The 27,579-nt window shown below is 40.3% G+C and overlaps 1 protein-coding gene across 1 annotated transcript in view; it reads left to right on the top strand.

Moving 5' to 3' along the window:
* Positions 1-27,579, top strand: part of CNTN1 (contactin 1) — a 252,034-nt gene that overhangs the window by 70,309 nt on the left and 154,146 nt on the right. The window contains exon 2 of the mRNA XM_075059056.1: positions 5,693-5,738. The gene's annotated coding sequence lies outside the window, so the exon portion shown is untranslated. The remainder of the gene's footprint in view (positions 1-5,692; positions 5,739-27,579) is intronic.

Here is a 27,579-nt window from a genome sequence, read left to right as displayed (position 1 = left end):
ATGCCCTTTAAGACACGCAGCCTCTATGGAGCAGTATTGCAAAAGGTTGTTTTGGCTTCTTATGACATGTGGATGTATTACCATTATAAATTCACTAGCCTTCAGTAAAAACCTAAATTCAGACAGAAAAAATTAACATGAGAAATTACTGGTGCAAAAAAACTGTGTTAGAAGAAAGTAGTTTAGGCAGCAGAACAAAGTTGGAAAGCACCCGTTGTGGTTGCCCGTGCAGTGACAAGCAGACAGAAATGTTTTTCCCCGAGGGGCCAGGGCTCTGCTGCCCACAGTGCAGGAGCTGTGCCTCCTTCCCTTGAAAAGTCGGAGAAGCTCGTGCGGAGAGGGATTAGGATGAGGAGGGAGGAGAGATGAGGGGACCCAGCACTTGAGGTGATGGTTTAGGCAAGGTGTGCCTCATTGGGTTGTTCCGTCTCCTGCCCCAGCAATTCCAGACTGCTGCCTCTCTGTCCTGCTTCTGGAGCTGGGATTGGACTGGGAGAGTGCGCTGAGGGGTTTGCAGGCTCTCGGTCTGATGGGGAAACCTATTTTGGGTTTTCCAGTGCTACCTCTGTGGCATTCCCAGAAACATCACAGACAGTAGGAATCTGTATGTTCTACATTTTTAAAATTTTTTTTTTTTATATGAGGAAAGCATTTGCTAAAGCAGCTTCCTGACATCCAAATTTAAAAAACAGAAAAGAAAGAAGAAAAAAGGAATAAGGTCTGAGCTTGCATTACAAATTGCTTAAAAGATGGGAACTAGAGTTAGACAGCTGATGTAAAATTCAATTAGCATCTAAACCAACCATTTAATTTATAATTTTCCAACAATGTGAGTTGAATTTATGTGTGCTTTTGACTGGTGTAATTCTTGTGTGGCACCTACGATTTTTCAGGTATGTGTTTGACATTACTACCCAAACTGTAACTTAAGAGGACAAAACAGGAAGATTTCTTAAATACTGCTCTGTTTCTATTTTCAAACCACAAAACTAGATCTCTTATCTAGTGTTTTGTACCATTTTTGCATTGGTCGTATCTCTTGCATTGTACTGGAGCTATATTCTTCCTGGCACTATGAAACTATGTTCTTGGTTATTGTTTGTGTAGGTCAAGGCTTCTGTGGTTTAGTAATGCCTAGACAGGGCAAGAATTTGCTTTACCTTCTTTTTGAAAGATAGGGAAGATCTTTTATACATTTTTGAATACAGCTTCTCGTTCACTGTAATTTTTGAGCTTTTTGTTAGCTTCATTTTCTATCATAAATGTACCATAAGTGGTAAGAGCTAGTTGAACTTTCTAGCTATTACAAAAACAGACTACAGAAAGAGCTAAGCTACATAATCTTTTTTGTGGTTTTCAAGTGGGATTTTTTTTTTGTGAAGGACCTGTGGGAAAGGCCATACGCGTCGGAACATGAAAACAGATACTTAAAAGGATTAGGTGAAAATGCAGAGGAAGGCTTTATGGAAGGGAGGCAAATTATCACTAACAGCTTTGACAAAAGCTACTAGAAAAATGTCAGAAGTCTTCACTGTTCTGAGTCAGTGCTTAAATCTGAATGCAATTTATGCCTTTAGAAATGCTTCATCTAATGGTTGGTATTAAGGTCATTTTTTTAGTGTGACAAACTAGCATATTGATTTTCAATTGAACCTTAATATCTCTAGGTAGATAACAGCTTTGTATCTCTTTGGAGCTTGGAAAATCTAAGCTCCTTGACATGCACAAAAAGCATTGCATTTTGTATTTATGGAGGACTCTGCATACTGTATTCTCATCTGGAAGCCATTCCTAAGTAGATAATAGATATACAAGTGTCTGTCTGATATAAACAAATTAATCATCTTTCAGTTTGGCAAAATTCTCATTTTCCCCATGTTTCCTTTCCATTGGTGATATTTTGCGTGACGTACTCCTCCTATAGTGTCCTCCACAATGGATTCATATATATAATAAGTATTACAGAAAAGCTTTTCTCTGAATGACCCTTTTTTGCCATGTCTGTGCACGTCCAGTGTCTGGTGCTGAACCGATGGGTCCTTCTGGTTAGCAAAGACTGAAAGTGGCTTTTTCAAGAGCTACTTGTGATGGCTTAGACATCATTGAGTTCAGCAGTAACCTTTCTCCATTGCAGCTCTCTCTCTCTCCTCACGCTGTGATTGAGGCTGAAGAAGCGAATTTAGATCTGCAAAGATGATCTAAGATTCCGTGTGGTTTTCTATAAATTTTCATGTATGGAGATTGCAGCAAATTACTTCATTATCTTTTACAGCTCACTGTGAATGGGAAAAGTGGGATAAAATTGCAAAAAAAAATCTTCTGCCTGTCTTCATTATGTTATGAGCTGAAATAATCAAATCACATTTTCGTAACATCTGGTGCGATATTGTCTGTCCTCGTAAAATGAAAAAAACAGGTGGAAGTACCACCGCTTTCCCAGCTGACTCAGTGGCTCAATTCAGGTACCAATAGATACAAATACCAGTGTCACTGCTTAAATATGAAAGAGGAATATAACGTGCAGGTTCCCAGAGTCGTCGGTGGAAGACGGCTTGTTTTGTCACCAGGACTGAATCCCGCTGGAGCATCTCCCTCCCTCTGCTGTGCCCCTGGCAAGCAGGGAGGTGCTGAGCGGGGTCACCTGAGCAGCGAGACCTGCCACCCCGGAGCAAGATGGGACATCCCTTGGGATGTCACTGAACTCCAGACCCGGGTATTGCTTGGGCACGTTCAGACTGCCAGTACTTGTCTGGTTTGTTGAAAGGGTTTTTTTTAGTAGGTGTCAACAAACTCTCTTTCTAGGGGCTAAGAGAGAGAAAAATACTCCGTTTATAGGCCTGTCTCTCTTATTTGTGGGCTACAGGCCTGCAGAGCTCTTTCACTTTTAGACCCCTCTGAATCTGCGTTTGGTTTTACTGGTGTGGTTTTCTTCTCTCTCGTTTAAGTCGTGTAGAGTAGAGCAGAGCAAGTATCCTTCTTCCCCTTTCCTACATTCTCTCCATAAGCATCCAGTGCTCGCCATTGTCCAGCTCAATATACCGAGCTAGAAGGACCCCTCCTCTCACCCTGAGTCTGTGTACTGTATGCGTCAGCAGATTAGTTTAAAAATTATGATGCTACTGTGCTAACTATATAAGCCAGAAAGATTTATATTCTGTTTTAAACTTGCAAGGATAAACTTATTTAATTTGCAGACTCTTCCTGGGTATTTCATCTTTTCCCCTGATAACAGCACCGTTCTAGATGCTTTGTGTTCTGTTGTAAATCAAAATGACACAGTTCTATGCCCTGTAGTTTTTCTGTAATCCCCCTAAATTTCACACTTGGAAAATGCATTTCTAGTTCCCTAATGTCCATGGTCTGTCTTTTTATTTTAGCAGCTGGCTCGGTTTGACAGGCTTTTCCATAATATATAGGTTACTAAAGGTAAAGTTAAAACTTCCAGAGGTGAAATACTCACAAATGATGGAATAGTAATATCCAGAGTTACTGATGAAAGGGAGGGAAGGTGTTAACAGCTACTGCAGTTTATCTCTAATCAAGCATTGCCCTGTTGAGGATGAAATTAATATCTGTTGATTCCTTTAACCTTTTTTTGCTTCCTACATTGCACAGTAATCATAAGCTTCAGTTGAAAGAAGTGAGTGTAAAGCTACTAACAAGTAGTGCAGAGTTTGGTGTAACACAAATGGATCTTGGAAAATACACAGAAAGTTATAGAAAGACTATTGTATAGTACTGTTAGGGTGTTTCACTGAATGTGGTAGGGAATAGTTCTCAAGCCTTTACTTTAGAAAAATACATAGTTAACTGAGGGAACTTCAATGAGAAATTGGCATTCTTCAAATACTTGCCATTTCAGAAAACATTGAGAACCTTGAGGTTGTTTTTTTTCTGTGTTCAATTTTATATTCCACCCCCCAGCTAATAAATTATGAAGCAAACATGTAAACCTTCATATTAGGTGTTGGAAAAATGACAGGATATATTGCATTATGCTGATGATGTAGTCAATAACTTGTTACTCCAAGAACTTCCTACCTGAGATAAATGTGTTGCCTGAAAACCAGTTTTCAGAGTTACTAGGACTTATGACCATGCAAATAAGTACTCAGCAAGGGAGTGAATGGAGACTAAAATTTAGGCATGACAAAGTAAGTCCTTTTGTGTATGTGGCTCTATAAGATTAGTTCAAGTTATTTTTGTCCACAGGCTCTCAGGAAGTTTACAAGGAGGTAGAAGTAATAGAAATGTTCTTTTTAGATGGGGAATATTCTGATACTATGTCCAGGTCAGCAGCAGTAGAAGGATTAAACCACAATGTCTTAACATGTGCATTTAGTTACTTTATAAGAGGGAGAAGGGATGAGCCTGGAAGTACAGTCGGCATCTTCTTTCTCCTCTCAGCACAGTGAAAAGACCGTGACGTTAAACTTCTAGAGATGAGGCGCCACGAGAAAGTTGCGTCTCTTTACATAGACATGCAGTGTGTGGAAAGAGGTAGAATTACACAACTTAATGGAGCCTTATGAAAAATTATTACATTTCCAATCTTGTAAACAGTCATCAAACCACTGAAGGGCAGATCTGATTGTGCGTTGCAGTAGATCAGAGCACAAGAGAAATGGACTATTGAGCACACCTTCACTAAGCTACCTACAAAGTAGTATAGCTTTGGAGCCAGAGTGCTTGGGTCTTTTATGTCACCCATGGAACTAGCAATTGGACCTTGTATATCTAAAAAATTCCTTACCTCACATTTACATACTTAAATTATTGTCCATGTGGCTATTAACACAACTTGAAAATCTTTCCTATAATAGGGATGAACTGCAGTTACAAAAGGAAATACAGGCAGGAGAATGAGCTGGAAATCTGTTAGTTTATGTAGCCAACTTCTGAAGTGAGTACCTTGTATTATATGATGTGTTTGGGTTGCACTAGATCTTGGAAGCGTTTGAAAAATTGCAAGTAGTGCCAGTGTAGCGTAGTTCCCACCTTGGATCCACTGATCCAGATGTATAGTGGATATTACACCCAAACTGCTAAGGGAGGAAATGGAGATTTGGATGTAGTCTGACAGTATCTACAGCTGTGAATCAGAGAAGGTTTGGGAAGAAGAAATCAAAGCTGAAGTTGAGTAAAGATATTTGAATCTTTCTGGAAAGGCATGCCAAAATTTGCTGGATGGAGACAAATACAGGGAGGGATCAGAAGAGATACTATAAGTGGAAAAATGAAATGTGTTAGAGAAAGCAGGAGTTTGATGATGGTTTACTATCATGTATCTGAGCAGGCATCTCAGTGTAATTTACTGCAGGAGAGAGCTCTAGGATCAAGTTTTTCTGATAAGGTATTAATGACTTTAAAAACAGCTAAACGTGCACCCAAGCTTATTTTTAAAGGCAGTCTATAATAGCTTGTATATTGAGTAATCAGGGAAAAATAAAACCACACAAGCTCACTTTGCTTTTAAAGTTTAATTTTGGTTGGATTCTATTAATATGTCTTATCTTTATGCAAGACAGTGACTAACTGGAAACCCACATGTTTATGAATTGCAGAAAACATCTGAGAGAAGCTGATTGTAAGAGAATGTTATGAAAGTATGCATAACACATTGTAACAGAACTGGTAATTGAAAAATTGAGAGTTGAGCAAACAACTGAACCCTGTCTTTATTCAATTCTAGATACTGTCTCTGGATCTGCATTGAAACAGAGTCCACCTTATTAGAGGTTGGTGACTTTTCTTTTTTCAGTTCTTACATCCAGTTTTAAAATACTTATTTATTACCATGTTTAAGTAATGAAGTGAAAGATACGAGCTTCTTAGTAGCAAGTAATTAGTCCCAGAGCAATGGAAAAAGTCATAAAAACATTGTTAATTCAGAAATGTATGCTGAACTAATGCACAGAAGCGGTGTTGTGCTTTTGACCTCATCAATGTGATTAGTTTTTAAATGGTAGTTATATTGAAATACAACATTTTAGCATTAGGTCCACTAGCGAGGTTTTTTGATTTAAATACTTCTCTGGTTTGAATTGATATTTGGTATGTATATCCATCAGTTCCTATTTAAAGGTTGGAGTAGTCTGTACTTCTGAGACTGTATCTGCCATGAAAGCCACACTAAATAAGCTTTTTGTATGTATAATACACAAGCATTAGGACCTGATCTGTATTTTCATTGACTATTCAGAAATGACCTACTGGGTTCTAAAATGTATATGTGTTTGAAACTTGGAAGGTGGTACCCTGTGATCAGGTTAGAGGAGGCTAAAGCGCGTCCTGACTTGGTTCTGTATATACGTATTGCTGGGCAACAGGAAGCCCATAGCTCAGTGATGACTATATTCACTCTATGAAGGTGGACTAACTATAAAGTCATCTTACACTGCAATAAGCAACATTATGTGCCTCTGATTAAGCTAGTCTGGTTGGATGGACAGTTGAAATAACAGTGGCAGCTCAGCTGGGCATAGTGATTTTTAATCCATCTAGCTGCCTATAGGAAGGAGTATGCTTAGATTTTCATTAGGGGTATGCAAGCATGGTTCCCCCCTCCCCCCCTCCCCCCCTCCCCTGAAAATCACTTAAAGATTGCATTAAGTCAATGTATATTCCTAAGACTATCATTCAAGTAAGAACATAAATGAGGCGTTTTAATACAATGTTGGAAACAGTTTTCAGTATATGGTTTTAAATGCTTGAAGAGAAATCCACTATTCTGCTGTAGAACAGGACCAGAGGAAGTCATGGCTCCTAATGGCAAAACATGGTTCTTTGGCTTAAAGTTATTTGGTATTGATACGTTTGAATTCTGTGTCTTTTACCTTCTATAATGTCATTAATTTTCTGCTGCTGGACAAGGAAAGCACCGGCTCAGAGTAGTGCTATAGTGAATCCTGTAGGTACCTACCTCTAGCTCAAATCCTTCTGGGAGTCTGAACCTTGGTGTCTTTGACCGATATTGACAAACTGTTTTGTTGAATGTTTGTGTAGTATTGAACCAAGGGATCTGTGCAATATAAGCAAATAACAGTAATTCTTCATATGCAGTGGTTTGGGGTTTTTTTTGTGAAATACCTCCTTGTATTTCTATTTTACATACTGCTACAGTTAATTTTAATTTAATGAACAAATTAATGTAGAACAGACTTAATTCTGTAGTCATTGTTAGCTAACCTGTCTGAAAAATAGCCCAAGATCTCCATTTTTACTGTTTAATTCATTCTTGCAGAGTCAAATATTTATCTGGCTGTTTTGCTTCTTTCCAAGTTACAATGACATGACTTTTTGTATACTATATTGCTCAATGCTAGTGAAATGGCATGCGTTGTAGGCATAATTTCAGTCTTTGGACCTTGATTTATCACATAATCTCTGCAGAGAGGTAACTCTTCTGTTCAGCTGGTTTTATTTACGTTCTAGAAAGCTGATTTCTACACTAACAAAGACATAAGTGCAGCTTAGTAGTTATTTGTGATTCCAGTTGCCTGATCAGAGTTTCTGGAAGTCAGTGGGTATATTTCCATTTGGATGACGAGTATGAGAGAAAGCTCACTTACACCTTCCTGAGTACAGGATACTATTGCACTGTGCTTAGCATCATACCAGACTGTAATAGTTCTGGTCCTTATAGAAACTGTGCTTAGGCTCTTATTTTGATTCATAGGTATAAGTGAAGCTTCTTATCAGCCAGATCTGATGGAGCTAATAGCTGGCCTTGCGTGGTGCTGCAGGAGGAGAGTGTGCTTCTCCAACCTGTAGCACTGCATGCTGCTGCAAGCAGATTTTCATAGCAGTTCTGTCCTCTGCACTTATAAATGCACCTTATTATATCTTTTTTTTTTCCATGGGACAAGTGTTCATGAGACAGATCTTTCATTCCTGAAACCTGTTTTTTATCCGAGATGAGGTCCATCAAATCTCTCTCACGCACCTTTTCTATTTTGAAGAAAGATTTTATCCACCTTTGTTGCCCTGTTCCTCATGCTCAATTTTCCATGTACCTGTCATCATACTTTCCTTACCAATAAGCTCATAACTGGCACAGCACATGCTGTTACTCTGTTATTAAAGGACGACCATTCCCCTGCTTATTGTTCTGTACCGATAAGTTCGTGATCCCAGCAGCAGCCGGATATACCTGATGCTTTTTGTCTTCATTCAGAATGGCCACAATCTCCTGCTGTTTCTAATTTATAACTGCCATCAGTAAAGATGAATGTTACTTTTATTCTTTGGCTGAAAAAAAAGGCAAAATGCAGGACAAAGGTCCTTACGGAGGGGCAGGAGGCGGAAGTGTGGGAGTCTGCGCTTCCCTGCCGTGGCAGCTAGTGTTGCCGCTTCTCCTGCGGGGACAGGACACCCGCCCGTGAGACCATCAGGGAGAGCTGTGGGTCTGTGCAGCCGCAGCAAGCCTGCAGGTCAGGTGTAACGCCTTCTGTGCAAGTCCCCATCCAGCACTTTTCCCCGGGGAAGGAGGCAGCTGGGAGTAAGCCGCCGGTCTCCTGCACGGCGCTCTCCTGAGCTCCTGGGATGCGGAGAGGGAGCAGGCCACATGCTAAGCGTATAGCTCCGATCACCGTCTTTCGACAGCGCCTGTCATGTAACATGACAGAGAGGCTGGGGGGAGGGCAGCGCAGCTGTAATGCGACATCGCAGCCTCCCTTCTACTCTGACCTTATGGGATTAGACAGCCCCGTGTAGGATCTGCCAGTCGTTTGTGTCTCGTTCAGGGCTGGGCGAGGTGCTGAGCCGTGCTGAGCTGCGGCAGAGGAGCGCTCTCTGGTAGGGCTCATCGCTGGGAAGGACGGCGTTTGGCGGCGAGGGGCACAAGGTGCCCGTGGTGTGCCCCTGCCACGGTCTGACTCGGAGACGGGATTCTGCGATTATGACCAAGCACAAAGACTCTCATCTGTTTGAAGAGAAAGTCGAGAGGCAAGTACATCATTCCGCAGGTATTCAGCAAGAGTAATGGTGTGGTGTTAATTACTGCGTAAGCTGTAGCATCTCATCTAACAAAGCTCCTTCAAGTATGCCGTAAGCTAATTAAATATCCATATTCAAAAGTAATGCTTTCTGTATATAGTTGTATTTTGGTGATGCAATGCAGTCTCTTCTCGTTAAAATTAAGCATTGCAATGCCCCAAAGTATGAAACAGTTCTATCTGTGTTTGGATGTAACTGTTGCTTCAGACTATATACTTCTCAACAATCTTGTAGAATTCAATTTGAATATGTTCGAAGGAGCAGAAACAGTTCAAATCAATGTTTTCCTGGAAAGGCCTTCATAGGATTCACAGGATTCATATTCTGCTTATTATACATTAATTTCTATAACTATGCAGCTACCTTTTATATTGGAGGCATTATTTTTGAATTACTGAAGTATTTTAAGAGGGATGCTCTTGGTAAAGGCATAAACACAGTACAAAGGCCAGTCTGTTTTCCACATAGTAGATTGTTGTTGAAGAGTTTGTGCCAGCCAGTACAGAGTGCAATCGTGTCTTACTCCTCTCAAGAGAGATGAATTACTCAACTGCCTCGGCTCCTGCTGCTCCACATTCTTATCCTTGAGCTGTATTGTTGGAATGGTCTGCTTCTCTTCACGGAGAAGCCAGTGTAACTGGCAGAAATGTAAATGTATAGCATTGTCTTCTTCATGAGAGGTCTTCACCTGTGAGCTGTTTTGGATATGCACCAGCTTTCCTGACAGTGTAGTTAATTGTGCTTTTGAGATTTTTGTTTTTAAAAGAAAACCAACAGATTTTTTTCAGACAATAGCACTATGCACAGCAGTATCTATTAAAACTGGTGCAAATTTGCAGAGACGGCATTATTGATTGATAAACTGATACATTGTGGCAGCCCAGGTAATTTATCTTGACATTTTTCTGTTCAGAAAATTTTGTTCAAGGTTGTAATTTCCTGTGGTGGTTGACACAATAGGGACTGTGAAAAGACAAGGTATGTCCAACTAAGATCGCCTGATTCAAGTGTATTTCTATCTTCAACTCATTTTACTGTGAAGTAGGTAGCACTGAGTGCCTTCAGCAATTAATCGTCTTTTTTTTTTTTTCTTTATTTAAAGCTTGTGTTTGCAGCTACGTACATGTTTTAATGTGGTTACTGCTGCAGTTTCTTAACGTGCCTCAGTAGCGTCACACCCCCCTTGGTGTTAAAATGTGACTGGCATGCTACCGAAAGGCACTTCCCGAGTGCTACTGCCACTGGCAATAAAACCCTTTGACTTTGTTAGGGACAATATTGAAGCATATATGTAGCTATTGCAAAGCATTGAATAGAATCATTATCAAATCAGCACCAAATACTGAGGGTCAAGCATAGACATTTCCTAACTGGGGGTGTGCAGAGAAGTCTTTGCCAGACTGGGTCACGAAAGCCACTAGCCTTGGAGGAAATACAGTAACTGAAGTGACAGAGACTGCAAATAACCCATAGCCCTTCATTTGTGAAGAAATTAAGCTCGTATTTTGCTCAGAACTACTTGTTGCATAAACAACCCAATTTATTGTAGATTAGGAGCGGAACCTTTGCGGATGCTCAGATCGTTTCCCTTGTTCACATGTCAGCGCTCTGCTCTCCCTAGGCAGGACCAGTGGGAGGAAGATTATCCAGAAGTTTGTTTAGCCAACTGCTGGTATTGATGCTGGGCTCAAGTCACGGGTATCACCTCTTCTTCTTGAGGAAGGAAGGGTCTGTGTCAGGCACTTACATTGCAAGTGTGTTGAAAGCTATTTGAATCAAGGCAAGATATTAAGGCACTTATTTTACATGTTGCCGGCTTCCACAAGTAAATACGAAGAGATTCATATGGATGAAAAGAGAGTACACCAAGTAGCCTTGCGGGACTCTTGACATCTTGGATATGTGACTTTTCACCTTGCATCAAGAACAGCGTATGTTTTTCATTAAAAACAGACTAACTCTGCAAAAAATTGCTTACTGGAGCATCCAAGAATCATGCAAAGCAGTAGCTATTCATAGATTTTAAGACACAAAAGCAATCTCTTGACAATGCAAACCACAGAGCCTTTGCCCAATATAGACCTTAATTTGAACTGCATGGGTTTTTTAAAGACATCTCAGCAAGATGTTCCAGTTGTTGATACTTGCACTATTAGAAATGCTCATTAACTGTAAAGGGACTTGAGATCAGATTAATATTTACATTACAGACTTTTTTAATGATAGGCTGGATGAATCCCACCCTGTGTTAAAATATATTTAAAACTAAAGTAAAATAAACATTAAAATATAGTATGAAATCTGTTATTGTCTGCTGGTATTTGTGGAATGTGCTATTTCATCTTAGCTTTCTTTTGGATAAACCAGATAGGCTGAAGTTGTTTAGGTCTTGCCTGAGGCAAGTTTCACAAATGTGACTATATAACTTCTCTAGAAATTTTTCTTTTGTCTTAAACATCCTTTTGAGGTGTTGATTCAAGGACTAAATGCAGAATACTAGTAATGACTTTGCTAACATCATGTACCAGTCCTAATTATACCAAATACAAAAGCATAACTTACATATTAATTCTAAGGATAATTATGTATTAGTGTATAATTCTCCTGCTTATCACTTCAGGGATGGCTAAAACTTCACATTAGAAGTGCATGTTCAGCTGGTTTCCTGGTACTTGCTGAGTTCGCTTCAGAGCTTTTTGGGATACAGCACTCCATTTTATAATAAAATTTCATGCTAATTCTTTAAAATAATACCATTCTAAAATTGAAAAAGGATAGCAGAAACATATTACTTTGTAACTGAGAGCTGGATAAAAATTTGATCCAAATATGAATTACAAATGATTCACTAGCGCCTACCTGATTTTGCAGATGGGGGTCTAACAAATTGCTGAGTTATACATGCTCTGTAAATCCTGAATCATGGCAATTTAAACAGCAGTGTTGCTAACTGTTCCTTATCTCTTTTTTTTTCTGTCATCTGCATACATTGACATGTCTATACACACATACATTCATGCATATACATGAGCAAGGTATATTTTAATTGTACTGGTCTCTTCTGGATGATATGTGTTTTAGTTACTCTAGTGAATAGAGTAGTTTTAGTGATTTTTTTTTTTTTTTTCTCTGTCCAGAGTAAGCTTCAGAGATTCTCAATAATCTCCTGTAAAGTATTTGGCTAATACGCCGTGTATGTTGGCTACTGTTCTAACCTTTGAAAGTTTCTCAAAAACTTACTAGTATCTCCCTTTAAGTGAAGAGCATTGCAAATGCCAAAACAACATTAAGATTTCAGTGATTACTTCCGCAAATTAGATTAGGAATCACTGTGCTGCTGCTGAAGTAACACAGAAAAATCTAATATTAGTTTGAATAATGGTGTTATGAGTTCAGCTTCTGGATGTGCATCAGGTGTGGACAGGAGAGAGGCCATCTGCTGTCTACTCTGCGCTGTTCTCCTGGTGAGAAGGACTGTATTGGCAGCTGACTGGAAAGCAGTGAGTCTTTTGGCAGCAGCCAGGTTGGCTGTTTGTTCTCCCAGGACATCAGCTATGGGGTGGTTAATGGGTCAGAAAGGTGGCTTCCACCGCTGTAGGTTAGACTTCTGTTAGCTGGATCATCTGATGTTCTTGATAGATTTGAGTCTGCCATCACCAGACACTCTAACTGCAGAGCACTTCTGGAGAGCTGGACACATTTTTCATCTGGGTAGTGGCACAGGAAATTTGCTTGGCCAAAGAAATGTTGTCAGAAGTGGTCTTGGAGGGGGGTGGCCTGCAGGGACTGCTTGTTTTTACTAGAGGTAACTTCGGTTTGAAACTTGAATTTATTTCTAGAGCTCTGTCAAAAATAGATATTCAAAGTATGAAATTGTGCAAGATGATGTATGTATCCTGCTGTGGGATACAGACTGATCTGGATGGTTCAAGTGTTTCCTGTCTCTGTTTTTCTGTTGGGATTTTTTGTTTCATTCTCCTCCTTTCCATGTTAGCTCATTTTTCTCTCTCTAACTGTTTCCTTCCTTCTGGAGTAATTGCTTCCACTGAAATCCAGTGCTCATTAACCTGACATTAGAAACAGGATTTTAGGCAGGATCTTTCTTGTCCCTCCTGCTAGCAGTTATTCTCTTCTCTTGGGCTTGCCTAAAGAAGGCAAAGAAGACTGAAGGTACAAGCTCTTTCACCACATCTGCCCCTTACGGTTTTTATGGGTTCCTACCAGCCTGTTCATAACCCTAGCAAAAAAAAAAAAAAAAAAGCCTAATGCAGTAATCCTGTAAGCAGTGAGTAATTTTCCCATGTAAAAAGTCACGGGTGTGAAGCACTGATGGTGACAACCCCACCAGTTACCCCTTCTCTCTACCAGGGTCAGCACAGGGAAAAGAGAAAATGGCAGCAGATGCCAACACTCTGCTTTAAGGCCACAGACCAGATTGCATCTTGAAAATGTTCCTTCTGCTGCTTCATGACAGAGCTTGAAGATGAAAATATTCTTCTAAATGAAAACATTCTCCTATAGCCACAACACGCATGGGAGTTAATAAAGAATTTAATCTTAAATTAAAAAGTAGTAGAAAACCAGAACAATGGTGTATGTTTTGTTTTATGGTGGTTAAGGAGATTCAGCTTTATTTGTCATCCCTCCTGACAACCAATTCTCACAAAAATTATTTTGAGGAACATATTTAAGGTGTGGGATGCAACCTGTCTGTTTCTGAGCTCTTTTTCCCCCATTCTAGAGAACGACGGAAAACCGTACTTTTCAAAGTGAGTGATGTTTGTGCAGGCTGGGAATACGTCTGTGTCGGTTCTGTGAGCAGCATCTCTATCACAACCTGTTTTGACAGGAGGCTTTCATTTAGCTTTGTATATTCATTTCATAAGAGGGATTTGCATGTAATAGCCAAACTGCATCTGGGAAATTGTGACAGGAGCAATCACGCTGTGGTTGACTTTACGGGTAAAACAAGCAGCTCGACTCTGGATGACGCTTCTCGGAGCGGGGCTGGGGGGAGCGTGGCAATTCCCCACGAGGAGCGCAGGGACCAGAAGGGTGTCGGAGGGCTTTTTGGAGGTTTTCCGTGACTGGAAGCCAAGTGAAGCAAACAAGGGGAGTTGTCTGTCCAAAGCGCTCAAACCGAACCCTGGACTAGTTACTCCTCAGGGGTATAGCTAAGAAAGGAATAAACAGTCATATGGGTTTTAGGAAGAAAATATTCAAGCAACTCTGGGTCTTAAAGAGCAGAATTTCAGAGATTTGCGATTCAGGTCAAAGGCAGTCCACCCTTGGGGAAGGCAGGGAAGAGACAACAGTACCGTGGGTGAGACACCCATCCTCTTTGACCTTTGCTTTCAATACAGAGTAAAACTAAAGCTTGTTTATAGTCATGATAAAACTTTAAGAAAGAAGTAAGACCCGTGAAGAGACTCATTACCGCGTAGCTAATACGACGGCTCTTGCAGCTGGCTTGTGAACCACTCCAGCTCCTTGCTCTGCCTGTTTTAGGCAGAGCCCTGGGGCTGTGTTCAGATGGAGCTGTGGTACCGACCGCTGTCAGTTCGTACTCAAACTGCCGAGCCTTGGAGGTGTGCGAGGATCAAAGTATCTCATCACCTGCTCAGGTTGGTCTCTATTTTGATGAGTGCCTACAGTTAAAAAAAAATCATCAGTGCAATTCAAAGACTGTTGGGGTTTTACTTCACACTTTATACAGTTACATACACATATACACAATATATATAGAAATATAGTGTGTAGGGTACATGTAAAATTCAAAATACACATTTAAAAATACACTTTTAATATATTCTTAATTATATTGTGCCAGCCATTTGTGTTACCTACCTCAATAAATTTAATAAGCTGCTGAAATTTTCATAGAGCTTGTGTTGCCAGCACCACTAGTGTAATGGATCTTTAATTTGATGTAACATTTTACTGTTTCCTAAGGAAATGAGGATTGTGCAATCACTTTCTGTCAGTCCTCTGTATCAGGTTTTGAACTGCTGATCTAGCTCCCGCAAAATGGGAAGGAAGTCTTCTGCGAGTCTTGAAGATAATTAAGTTCTTCCAAGTTTCACGATGGCCGTGGCTCAGTAAAGAGGAAAAACCCAAATCAGTGCCCTACTGAGTGGAAAGCTGTTCTATATTCTCCTTGGCAGCAATCAACATATACATACCTCCAGGCTAAGCACAGCAGGTGCTGTCTCCCGCCCAGAAGAGATGTCAGGAAGTACATGTGGTGGGAGAGAAGCTGAAATTATTTTGGTTAAGGGGTGTGAGAGAAGTAGGACTCAAGTCTGTAGGAAATCGTGTTTCACTACATCTGTTGGTTGCAGAACAACTCATTATATATATTTTTTTTTTTCATTTCACCATTCATATTTCAGTTTTCAAGTAATGTAATTATGGAATTCACCAAATACGCAGTTTTAGAGATAAGATGCCTCTGAGATGAGTGGGAAATCCAGTGTCTTTGTACACTATGCTTAATGCACCTAAAGCTATTTTGCTTCATACTTTATCTTTAGAATTATTAGCTATGAACCATTTTTTGGTTTTGTTCTCTGACACTAGTCTGACTTGCAGCTTCAGAAATCTTTTTCTCTGGTCTTTGAACAGATTAGTATTAGTGCTCACTGAAATATGGTAAGCGTGTCACTCCGGAAGACCATTAAAAAAAAATCAGATTTCAGTATGGAGTCACAGTGAATTTGAATACTTAGCTATTGGTATTATTCTGAGAGCTAGTAATTTATGTTCTTATTTTCATTAATACCAATATACTTACTGTACTGTGACAAAAGGATTTGAGTACTATAAGTAATTTCTAAAAAAGAAAAAAAGCATACAATTAGTTCAGAAGTCTTGCTTTTATAAAACCTTGAATGGCCTTGGGCATCAGACTAACCAGAACAAAGAAAAGTGGAAAACAAAAATCAAATAATGCACCTTCTGCAGGCTGAGTGAACAAAACAGCCTTTCAGAGTGCTGTAAAGATTGTTAAATTTGGCTTCTGACAGGCAGTCAGAGATACAGGTTCCCAGTGTGGGGAGACACGACTGCCACTGCCCTGCTCTTGTCCTCCTTGAGTCACCGGTGTGCCAGACAGCTCAACAGATGGCTTGCAGTAAGGTGCAGGACACAGAAAAAGTGGTATTACACCTAAACAGGAATTAGCTTTAATAAAAATAGGAATACTTTGAATGAAATGTGAAGAAACAGAGCAAAGACTATGACCCAGGAGCAAAATCAAAGGTAGATGATTTGGCAGCATGAGGGCAGTCAAATTTGAGCATTATCAAGTGGAAGGAAAGATACGCTGGGAAGATTAATTTTAATAGGAGTCTGTGTGGCTTTCTTTCAGTAGCAATCATTGCAGAGAGCTAGAGATCATGTTAGACAACTGAGGAAAAACATTTGTTCAATATACAGTTAGAAATAAACATTTGAGTCCTATAAAGTATGGAACAGGTCAGACAATACCTTCGAAAATATGAATAGATAGACGTTTTAGAGAAATGTTTTGACACACAGGCTTAATTATTTTACAAAGTAATTAGTTGATTAGGACTGTTCATTTTGCAGATGAAGTACTTCCAAGGAAGGTAAACTGGAGAACTACCATATGGTCAACAGAAGTTGACCAACTGTGTATAAAGTTCCACTTAATCTTTCAAATAATTAAAAAAGAAGGGACATAGTAATAGAATTATTTGTCAAGTAATTTAAAATTAATAAAAGGAAACATATTCTACTTAATAATTTATTGATGTCATCACCACACTATATTATATCTAGAGAGGTTAATTAAATTCCAAAGAATAGTCAATGATTATTTGCTGAGAGAGGATAAGAGGGATACATTTCTTTGTGTTCAAGGTCATAAGCTTAGAAAAGGTTGAGGACAAAGGTGTTCACTAAGAAAATGCAAACATTTTTCTCTTTAGTTTCCTACTTGCTGCTCTTAAATACAATATTGTGTAGAGGAAGCTAAGCTCTGAATGCCTGCAGTAGGCGTGCCATCTGTGGTACACCCCCAAATCCTGATCTTGGGGTGCGTACACACTCCAACAGCCCTCGTCTGCTAGCCATTTATGTTGGGGGATCTCCTTAAAGACAACACAGCTTCTTTCCAGCCTTCACTTGAAAGGAAACTGGTGCACCTTGAGAGGAGAGAGGGAGAAGAAAAGGTAGTAAAGAGGCGTTATCATTCAGGTCTCAGATCAGGACACGGCTGGAATATGGCATATAATGTCAATACAGTCATGAAATATGGAAAATCCTGCATCTCATCTCATTGCTGCAACGCTTGTCTTCCGTAACATCCGTTTCGTGCTCCGTTCTTGCTATCCCCCTCTGTTCAGCTATAGTTTGTACTGTACAAGCCAGCCTATGCAATGCTACGGCATGTTAGAGATGTCTGGTATGTTTGTGCCACCAGTGCAGATGCGGGGAGGACTGTTGGTGTAGTTGTGGCGCGGCGACCACGTCGGGTACTGCTCTCCCTCTGGAGGCTGGGTGTAGCTCTGCTGCTGCTGCTTCCAGAGCTAGCTGAGTATCTCCACACAATCCTGCACTGCATGGCATATAGATAAACTTTCTAATCTAGACTGTCAACCTATTTTTCTTTGTAAAGCATTTGCCTCAAGTTTGGGAGCTATGTAGAAGTGCATACAAATAATGAAATGTTCTTAAGTGGTGGTGTGGGGATTTTTTGCTTTTTATTTCATTTGGTTTCTGAAACCTCTAGGATTAACCTTCAGCCTGAATAAGTCAGGCAATCCATTTACGTTGCACCAGCAGTGCACTGTCTTTTCAGTAACTCAAATATAATTTGTTTTAATACACTTAATGATATTTGCAATTGTATTTTCTGGTGCTGAGCTATATTTAATAGAGTTGAAATGTCATGCAACATGTAAATGATAAAGTGGCCTTTACATCTTTCCTAGTTTTTTGACTCCTGAATATGATGTCCTTTTCTTCTGGTGGTTTTGCATGCTCCATGTAGGTAGGCAGAGGGAGGTGGTAGGATTTGAGATAAAAAGTTCTACGTATGTAATGTTGAAACCCATTGACATTACTTTAGGAACGCTAATAATCTAAGCATAAAGGTAGTTGTGAAGGCTAACTAAAAATGTGTGGTATATAAATGGGCAGTGGAGGGAGAGATGGGAAATGGCTGTTGCCCTGAACGTTGAGTGCACTGGAGTAGAACCTAGCGTTAGTGGGCTGCTCAGGGAGAGGAGAAGTAGAAACCCACACTAAGAATTTGGTAGGTTACATTATAAAAGTGTCTGGAATGTGGGCAGAGCATTTGAAATGAGGAGTTTCACATAAAATCACATCTTATGTTTCATTCCTCATTGTGCTGAATTCATTTAGGAGAAATCTCTGTCGAGTGTAGGGCAACTGACAACCAAGAGGCATAGGTATAAGTTTTATTACAAGATACTGGTGATGAATTTATTGGACTCTATACATAAAATGAAATACTTTAAATATACACACAGAGAATAATATTGGTCTGAAATATAAGAGCAAAAATAAAAAAGTAAAAGTAGAGCATGATCAGATGTTGTAGAATAAAGATGGCAAATGAATCATGTTGCTCTCAAAAACTGCTGAAGATCAATTTATTTGGGTTCTTCAGAATTCATTCTGCTGCAGTTAAATCCAGCTTAAATTATATTACAGAAATTCAAAGACACTCGACCACTACTGTTTTCATGCAATTGGTGTTAAAAAAAAGGAAGATACATGCTGCCAAAAAGCCTTGTCTACATTTCAGGCTGAATACCATGATTGTTTTTTTAAATTTTCAGTGTACTGAAGAAAGTGTTTGGTCAACAGAGAACAAATTTCCATCAGGGACTCTGAAGAGGCGCACTGCTTCTTTTAAGCAGATGGGTAGATAGCTTTTGGGAGTCTTGACAAGCTGTGACAAGCTCAAAGCCTCTGAGGTAGCCTCTCTGCATCAGGTGAAATAAGAGGATGCAGGCAGGGTCCCTTCCAGAAAGGTTACAGGGGCTTGGCACTTTGTTTGTCCCTAACTACTGTGATCAGCTCCTACCCACTCCAAAAGCAAACATCACCAAGATGTTTAATAAAATGTGCTCCTGTGTTTCTTCCTTTTCTTCTACAAATTGCAACTGAACACCCAGATACCTAGCCCAGATCTTTGTCTCTGAAGGAACTTGTGCAACGGCTTATTGAAGAATGTGAGTAAAGAAGAAAACGTGTTTCAAAATCAGATGTGGTTCAGGGTTTGGGTTCAGGTCAGACACTTGAATCTTGGCCTTACATACCAGATATGATGTTGTGATCATCTAGCTATTTGTTATATATTGATTTTAAGTGTGCTTGGGTCCGCAATGGATTTTTTCCCCCAAATTAGTTCTTATGAAAGTTCTTTGTTTTACTTGGTAGTCTCCCAGAAGAAAGTAGCACCTTGGAGAATGTATGATAATGGTATAATATTTAGGCAAAGTTCTGGCAGGATTTCATGGATTACATTTTTCCATTATAGGCCTAACAAAGCCAAGATTATCTTAATCTAAGCATGTCAGTCCTGTTCAAATCCATTTGGTTATTTTCATGATGAAAATTAACATTTTTAAGTGCTTTGCTGGATCAGGGCCCAGATGATTGTTACCTCTTTCAAATGAGTGTTTTAAAGCTTCCTTGATCATCATAATAAGGGAATTATACCAATAATTATTAATGAATAGTATTACTTTATAAATTCCCCTGTGAATCTACTGCATACAGGAATTAGGGCCTCGGTTCCAGTATTTCATAAATGTGCCTTAGCAATCTTAATGCATTTTATTTACTTTCTAGCCTACTGATATGATGTTTATTGCTATTTCTGGTAAAGAGAATAGAGAACCACGAAAGGTGAAGATGCAACAAGATTTTATTTTTTTATTTTTTTGCCTAAGTATGGTAGGAGTCTGAATTTTTAAAGGAAAACCCAGGAGAGTGACCTGGTTTGGTTGAAGGGCATAGGCTACCACAGAGCAATGTTCCAACTATTTGTACCGCTGTATGTCTAGACAGTTTTAAAAAGAACAGTTTAAGTACTTTCCAGACACCTTGTAGCACTACAGAGAGAGTCATAGAAGCCATATATTTTCTCCACTTTGTCTCTGATGGTTTTGTTCTCCGGTCTTCCTGTCATGACAAATAAAATCTTGTTCTGTGCCATCTTTCTGGCAAGTCCAACACCCTCAGAGCACTTGATACTGTTTATTGGTTTCCTCTAATACCAGTTTCATGCTTCTTTTCTTGGATAAGACTATACATCAAACTAAAGAAGCCATCAAGCATACTTATGTCTTGAGAAGCATTCCTTGGTAACGAAAAGATGGACTGAGGAGTCCGAGGCTTTTTCTGTAATCTGTATATGTGACAAGCTTGTGTTTGTTTGGAGAACAGAGGTAACAAAGGTTTATCTTTTTCCTATCTGACGACCTACTCAAATACACCAAACAGGATTTGTAAGGTAGGTGTCATTAGGACACAAATTAATAAACTGGAACGAGTATCTCATTAAATAGGAAAAGCTGTAGCTAAACCACTTTAAAATAAAAGGCTTTGAAAAGCAGTCGCTCCCTCTGTGTCCTTGCAGAGCTGGCTGTTTCCTCCAGTACGGGGAAGCAACCAGTGCGCAGTCCCCTCCAGTTGCCCGTTTTTGTGACCCCTGAGGGTTGCCTGCAGATCCGCTCCTCACCGCAGGGAAGTCCCTGATATTCTCAGGGGTTTCCCCCTTGCTTTGGGCGACAGGCTCCCAGCTTGCTGTGCCCCGCTCCAGCCGCTAACCCCTGACTGCATGGCAGGCTGCTTTTGGGTGGGTGACATCCCGGGAGAGAGACTCCCGTGGGAAGGCAGAGAGCATCCTCCGAGCTCGCTCAGCTTGGGGAGCAAAGCCTGCGGAGAAGTCGCGCTCTTTCCCTCCCCCTGAAGGTTTTCAGTCCCAGGCTCCGTGTGCCAGGGCAGCCCAAGCAGCTGACCCCACTCCCTCCTGCCCTCCTGTACAAAATATACCATGCACACTGTTTTAGCCTGGAAACATACAAATTAAAATGTTATACTGTCCTTCAAGTTACACATACATCACTGAAGCACTGGAGGTGGAGATAGAGGAGATGGTGAAACCTCAGTCGTCGAGAGAGTTATATAGGGCCAGTGTTTGACAGACCGTGTTTGTCCTTCCTGCAGTGTGTCCCTTACACAGATTTTTGTCAGAGCAGCGTACTCACTGCCCATTTTTTTTTATTTACTGCCTTTTTTTTTTTTTTATTTACTGCTTGCTGGTGCAAATCCACCTCCTCCATCCAGCCTTGGATAGGTGTCAGCAACAAGTATTTTTTGTGTCCCATTTGGTAGCCACAATTAAAGTCATACTGTTTCTTTTAAAGCAACAGTGGCGCTTATTGATACCTCAGCTTGTTCTTATGGAGATAGCAGATGTCTTTGTATGTCTTTGTGATAAACATAACTAATTACTAAGAAACAAACATTTCTCACACTTGAACAACCTTGCTGTCCTGCTGAAGGTAATAGAAACTGCCTGTAGCTCTATGGCAGAATTGGAGCCTGTAGGTTAAAAAAATGATTTTTCAAACCCTGACCACGGTTTACAAGCTTGCATGGGTTATTTAAATGTCACTAATTTGTTTCATGTTTTGTGCAGCACAGCAACAATTTTGGTTTTTATTGGGAAATGAGAGGCAGACTCCAGTAAGAGACATCTAGCAAATTCAGTACTCCTATCGCAAAAGATTGCCAGCTTTTTAAGAGGTGATAACATATCAGTAGTCTGGAAATACACTGGTAAGATCATAATTGAATTGTCCAGAAGATTCCTCTCCTTCTTTGTTGTCAGGTTATTTTAGGACATTACTCAATCTGAGAGGGGCAAAACCTTTTACATGCTTTTTGGCAGGAAGTACACTGAAAACAGGGTGAAGAGGTGGAATATGGCCAATTCCACTCTTAAGTTCAAGATTAATCTACTTAATTCTTTCCTATTTAGAGAGCACTAAATACATTTATATCTCATTCTGTAATGGATAAATTCTGTTCTTTATTTTTATAGTTGTATACCCACAGTTCTCTTATTTTACATCATCCTCATGCTTGAACAGATAAATATTTTCTATGTGAAATTTGGTGAAACTTCTATATGATGAAACCGCTGCAGAACAGGTGGGCTGTATCAGTCACATTTAGTCAAATCTTAAGTGACAGATGGTATTTTACAATTGTATTTCAGGATCTGATCACAGATTCATATTTGTTAGTGCTCTTAGCTTGTACTGCTCTTGCAAGTAAAAGCTCTGTGTACAGAACAGAGTCCATCACTTTTTGTAAACCCTAAAAATTATAGCCCCCAAGCATACGATTAAGCTAACATATAGTATCTTCTCATATTCCTTAGAAGTTAAAATCTTCACCTGGGATAACTAGGAGGGTTGGATATTTGGTATTTTGGTACAGATTGTTCTTTTTATTAATGTTGCTGCTTTCCCTCACAGAGACGTCATGGTGGGTTACTGTAGATGTCCATTAAGCTATTGACCACAGCTTCCTTTCCTTTGAAACATGTTTTGCATTTTTCTGTCAAAGACCTAGTCTCTGTTGCCTGTTAATACTTAAGTGGTAAAATAAATAAATAAATGAAGGTTAACTTTTATAAATAAACTCAGAGCCCCAAACAATTAATTTTCAATTATTTATCTGACTAGTTAGATGGAGAGCTATCAAAAGGCAGTATTGCAACTGCTACTTTTTGCTGTGGTTTAGCTCAGGCATCCCATAAGGCACAGTATTTAGTCTTATAGTTTTTATGGAACATATTTCCCATCTTTGTGGAGAAGCTACTGTTAGATTTGCAGACCTCAGTAATTCAAAGAAGAGCTTTCTGGAAGTTTTCTTTAATTACTTTTCATAGGACCATCCTCACTGCAGCAAAGTAACGTGAGTGTCTGTACAAGCAGTGGGAGAATGTTGCAGTCCTTCAGCCATCCCATCATCTGCCTAAAAAAAAAAAAAAAAAGTTTGGTCTTGGAACCATGGCAGAACAAAGAATTAGCCAATGACTAGCAATACTTAAGCTATATTAAATTGCTTAGGTCTTTTTTTTTTTTTTAATATATCTGTGAAACTGTTAGCTTAATTTTTGTGTATTAAAAAGTTGGTGCACATTTACATCTGTGTACATAAGATGTATGTATGATACTATCATCTCATTTAGATTTATTCTTCTGTTTGGTTTTTTTTGTTGTTTTGATTTCTACTACTAAAATCAAGTAAACTGTGAAACATCAGTCATTTGACCAAAAAGTATTTTTCTTTCAGAAATAGATGACACCCATTCAAAGGTTTACTTCGTCTGTTATTTACATACTTAGTATTTACTTATTCTAGGACAATATTCCTGAAGTATATCCCTTACATGACAACATTTCACTTTGGAACTTGAAATTGAGCTCCTACTTCCTCAAAGACATCTATCTTTTGTCCCAGATAGGAATTTGGGTTTAGTAACATTGGTTTTATTTTTCCTAAAGCAAGCAAAACAGCTTGCATACCCTGTGTAATGTTTGCAACCCTTCATGTTTTGTAGTTGATATCATATATGGCATTTCTCATGAAGTGCTGCCTACTATTCCTTTTATCTGTTCAGAGAAGTTCTAGACATTAGTCTGTTCATGCAGGTTCCAACATCAGTCAATGGAAATATCCTGTTCTCTACATGTTGGTGAAATCTGCCTTTTGTTGAAAAAAAGATTACATGAAAAACCAAAAAGTTTATGCAGATTACAGTTATGGGAGGAGGGAGTAATCCTAAAAGCCATGCAAACTGATTGTGTTGGTATAGATTAGAAAATAAGGGTTAGAGGAAAGAGGGCTCTTCTCATTTCAAATTTGAAGGGACTGACAATCCTGGTTTGGCTTAGTTTGGGGTTTTCTCCTGAAGTGGTGGATTTTACAGATTTAACTGAGGTCCCACTAAATTCTCACTGACAGCTCAGAGTTTTCTACTTCCATTACTTGTGAGGCTCTTCCCCCTGCAATCTATGATGCATATTTAGCACTGTGCATCTTGTATTATCTGTGTGTTTGCAGTTAATAATTTCTCACAGAACATTTCTAAGGAGAGAGCAGAGGGTTAAAAACATGATTGCTCTTGGACCTGGGAATGGATATTACTGCAGGGGAGGATTCTTCCTGGAAGAACCGGAATGTCTGGTTGTTTTTATTTGGAGGAACGTAGTTGTTCACAAGCTGAAAAGAACCGCTTTTGCAATTTGTATTTCTATGTTTATTTTCTCTCTGGTCAGATAGGACTAACGGTGTGTGTTGTGTGGTGGAGCATCTGTTGATTCAGAGAACTGTGAACAAATGGAGATGACAAAGTCAAAAGCCATGCTCTGGCAAAGAGGAGAGAGGGCTGTGTGCCGGTGGTGAGTAGCAGAGGATGATTGTCACTGACAATGCAGGCTGTTGGTGGCAGGGAAGTAGGAGGCTTTCTGTTTATTTTATGTCACTTTTGCTTCTTTACTGGCAAGCTACTTATCTAAGTTGACCTGTATTTGAAAACACTGGGTGGTACTGACTGGCAAGTATGTTTGACATGAGGATGAAGATTAAATGCTGGCCTCCCACCTCAGTTTTGCTGTGATTTGCATGCAGCCAAATGCTATCTCATGCTGCGTATCAGGGAACACATTGACATTTTTCTACATTCAAAAGTGTAGTGTGACATGCAGAGCTAGCAGGGAAGGGAGTAAAATCAAGTGAGCAAATGATGTATTTCTTCTAGTGTTCAGTGAGTCGTTGTGGGAGAAGGCACTCTCGTTTCTTCCATCGGTGCGATGGGAAGGACAGCAGTCCACTCTGAAAAGTAGCTATGCAATATGCCCTCTCTGAGCAGTTTTCAGACTGAGCAGAAAACAGATAAAAATCTAAATGTGCAGAATACAAAGTGAGCAGGAGAAAAACCCTTCTAAGTGTTGTGTACTTTGTTATGAGTATTAATTTGCTGCAAGCAATGTAAGTTGGTATCTTCGTGGTTTGGCACCTTGAACGCTTTTTCAGGGCACTAGGTTATTACCTGTGGCCCTAAGATCTTACTGAATCAGGACTAGGCTGTTCCCCACGTTTCTGGAGTTGGCTGCGTACGCTTCGGCAGAGCAGCCTGCTGCAGCAGGCAGAAGGGCAGAGCGGGCATGCCAGCACCGTCCGTGATCTCAGTCTCTCCCTTCTGACACGTGCTGCGCTCTGGGGATGTCAAGAGCATTTTGCAGACAGGAAAAATCACCACCACGATCGCCTGAAAACGGGAGGCAAAAGAAAATAAACTGTGTGACGGTCAGTGCTGCTGCCTCGAATCCTTCTTGCTCCTCGTTTTAGCCTCGACCACCCCGTTGGCTCTCAGTCCATTGAGCTGCATCCAGGCTGCCATTGAGTCTCTCCCGTTGTTCACCTCCGCCCAGTCTCATCACACCTACCTCCTATGTTTGCACTCCCCTGCTTGTCCTTGCCTCTGCGGTGGCCTTCCTCTCACCGTTCTGCTGATGTCGTTGACATTTTTGGTTGGCTTTTCAATTTCACACTCTTTCCATAGCTTCTGTTCCCATAGCTTTAGACCGAACCTCACATCTCTTTTGCGTATTTCTTTTTATCGCTTCCCCACCACCACCTTGCAAGTCTTCCTGGAAAATCTCATCATTTTTCATTCCTGCTGATAGCAGATGTCAGGATCCTGAGAGCACCAGCAGGCTGTGCGGCTCCTTCCCCCTCCGAGCAGTTAGCTCCCAGTGTTCAACCCAACTCTGGAATGGTGGAGCTGCGTAGCCTGGGATCAGATTCGTAGGAAAGCTGCGAGAAACCTTCTCCCCCTTTCCTCTGGGAGCTGCTTTTACGTCTGGCCTTTCCTGGGACCTTGCTTGAGCTGCGTTTCAGCTGTGCTTGTGTCTGCCAGGCACCTTGCTGCCCCTGCCCCTGCCACCTTCCCATCTTGGCAGGACCTCAGACCTGCCCCACTGCAATGGCTTTGGCCGTCGATCCCGATCCACGGCTGCCCCGGCTGCAATCAGCCCAGCTCCGTGCTGCTTCTTCAGGGGCCACGGGCTTGTGCCCCTGGGGTGAGGGGCTGCCCATGGCCCCCGGGTGCCTGCACCCCTGCCCTCACCCAGCGGCCCCCTCCTGCCCAACCCTTTTCAGAGCAGCACCAGCAAGATCTTTGGATGCAGCAGTTTGTCTCTTGTTTGTATGGTAAACGGCTTGTAGTTAAAGCATTGCAGTGAACTGGAAACATTCATTGGCTTGAATGCACACTTAAAGAGCTGGCAGCCCTGAACTTGTTGCTATGCTCTGCACAGGCAGTGGCCTTGAATTTCTGCTCACGGTAAGGGATGTTCAGCTTTTTCCACTTTTCACCAAAACGTATGATTCAGTTGATTCCTGTGGTGTTCCCTGAATTTTTATGGGTCTTTGGATGAGGATATCAGAAGGGTCTGGCTTTAAAGCCAGGCAACCCAACAGTGAATTGCTACTGGGTCAAGTATAAGAGCTTGTTTTGCTTATCCAGTGGTGTAGGTTGTTAGCATGATGAATGAGGACCAATAAACTGAATGAAGAGAGTTCTTAACCAATGATGGATAGAAAAATCAATCCAGAGGTCAGAAACATCATAGAGGAAGCACGCACAGTAGAGTACAAAACCAGCAGTAATGAGGATATAGGAAAAGATCATATCAAACAGAATTTTTGTTAAGCATGAGAGCTCAAAATGCATGCAGAGGTTCAGTGCTGTAGTGGGCTTGGGCTGTCAGCCCGAGGAGAATGATGTGACCAGATAACCAGGTGAAGAGAAGACCTGATGAACAGAATTTTCCCATCAGTATTACAGACAGTCTGTAGAGGAATATACTGCGGCAAGTCATGCTGCACTTCATGCTAGTTTTGGAGCAGCAGTGATTTGAAGTAAATCACTCTAAGTGTGGGAAAGCGTTTGGAGGGGAGTTTTGCGTGTTATCTTGGATACAGCCTTTGTTGCTGTTTAAAACCAAAGGCCTCGGAGAACATGGAACTAGTACTGTCTCCAGCTCTGTACGCGTGGTTAGCTCTTGAAAGTCGAATGACGTTTTGAGTAACAACTGCCTCATGTTGAGGACCTCCACTGAAGGGGAAGAAAGGCTTAGATTTCATATAGAACACATGAACAGACAGAGTGGCAGTTTTCTCAGTATATATGGAATCTGTTTTGCACCTGAAATATGGCAGATATATATAGTAGTGTGTGGTCTATTGTAATAATAACAATGGCTATTATTTTATAACTATATAATACGTAGTATGGTACTTTAAACCTGTGCTATATAATAGAATACAGTATAATGTATGTAGTAGGGACAATTATATTGGCATACAATTTATATAATTGTATTAAATATTTTGATTGTTTCAGAGCAATGATTAAAGAAAGCATTTTCATATAATTAATTAGTATCTTTGATAGAACATTGACTTAAACAGTAAAGCAGAACAAGCAGTTGTTTTGTT

Source organism: Buteo buteo, chromosome 28 (assembly GCF_964188355.1).
Source record: "Buteo buteo chromosome 28, bButBut1.hap1.1, whole genome shotgun sequence".
Taxonomy (NCBI): domain Eukaryota; kingdom Metazoa; phylum Chordata; class Aves; order Accipitriformes; family Accipitridae; genus Buteo; species Buteo buteo.
Note: the sequence above shows the minus strand (reverse complement) of the source record. Positions and strands in the feature narration are given on the sequence as shown.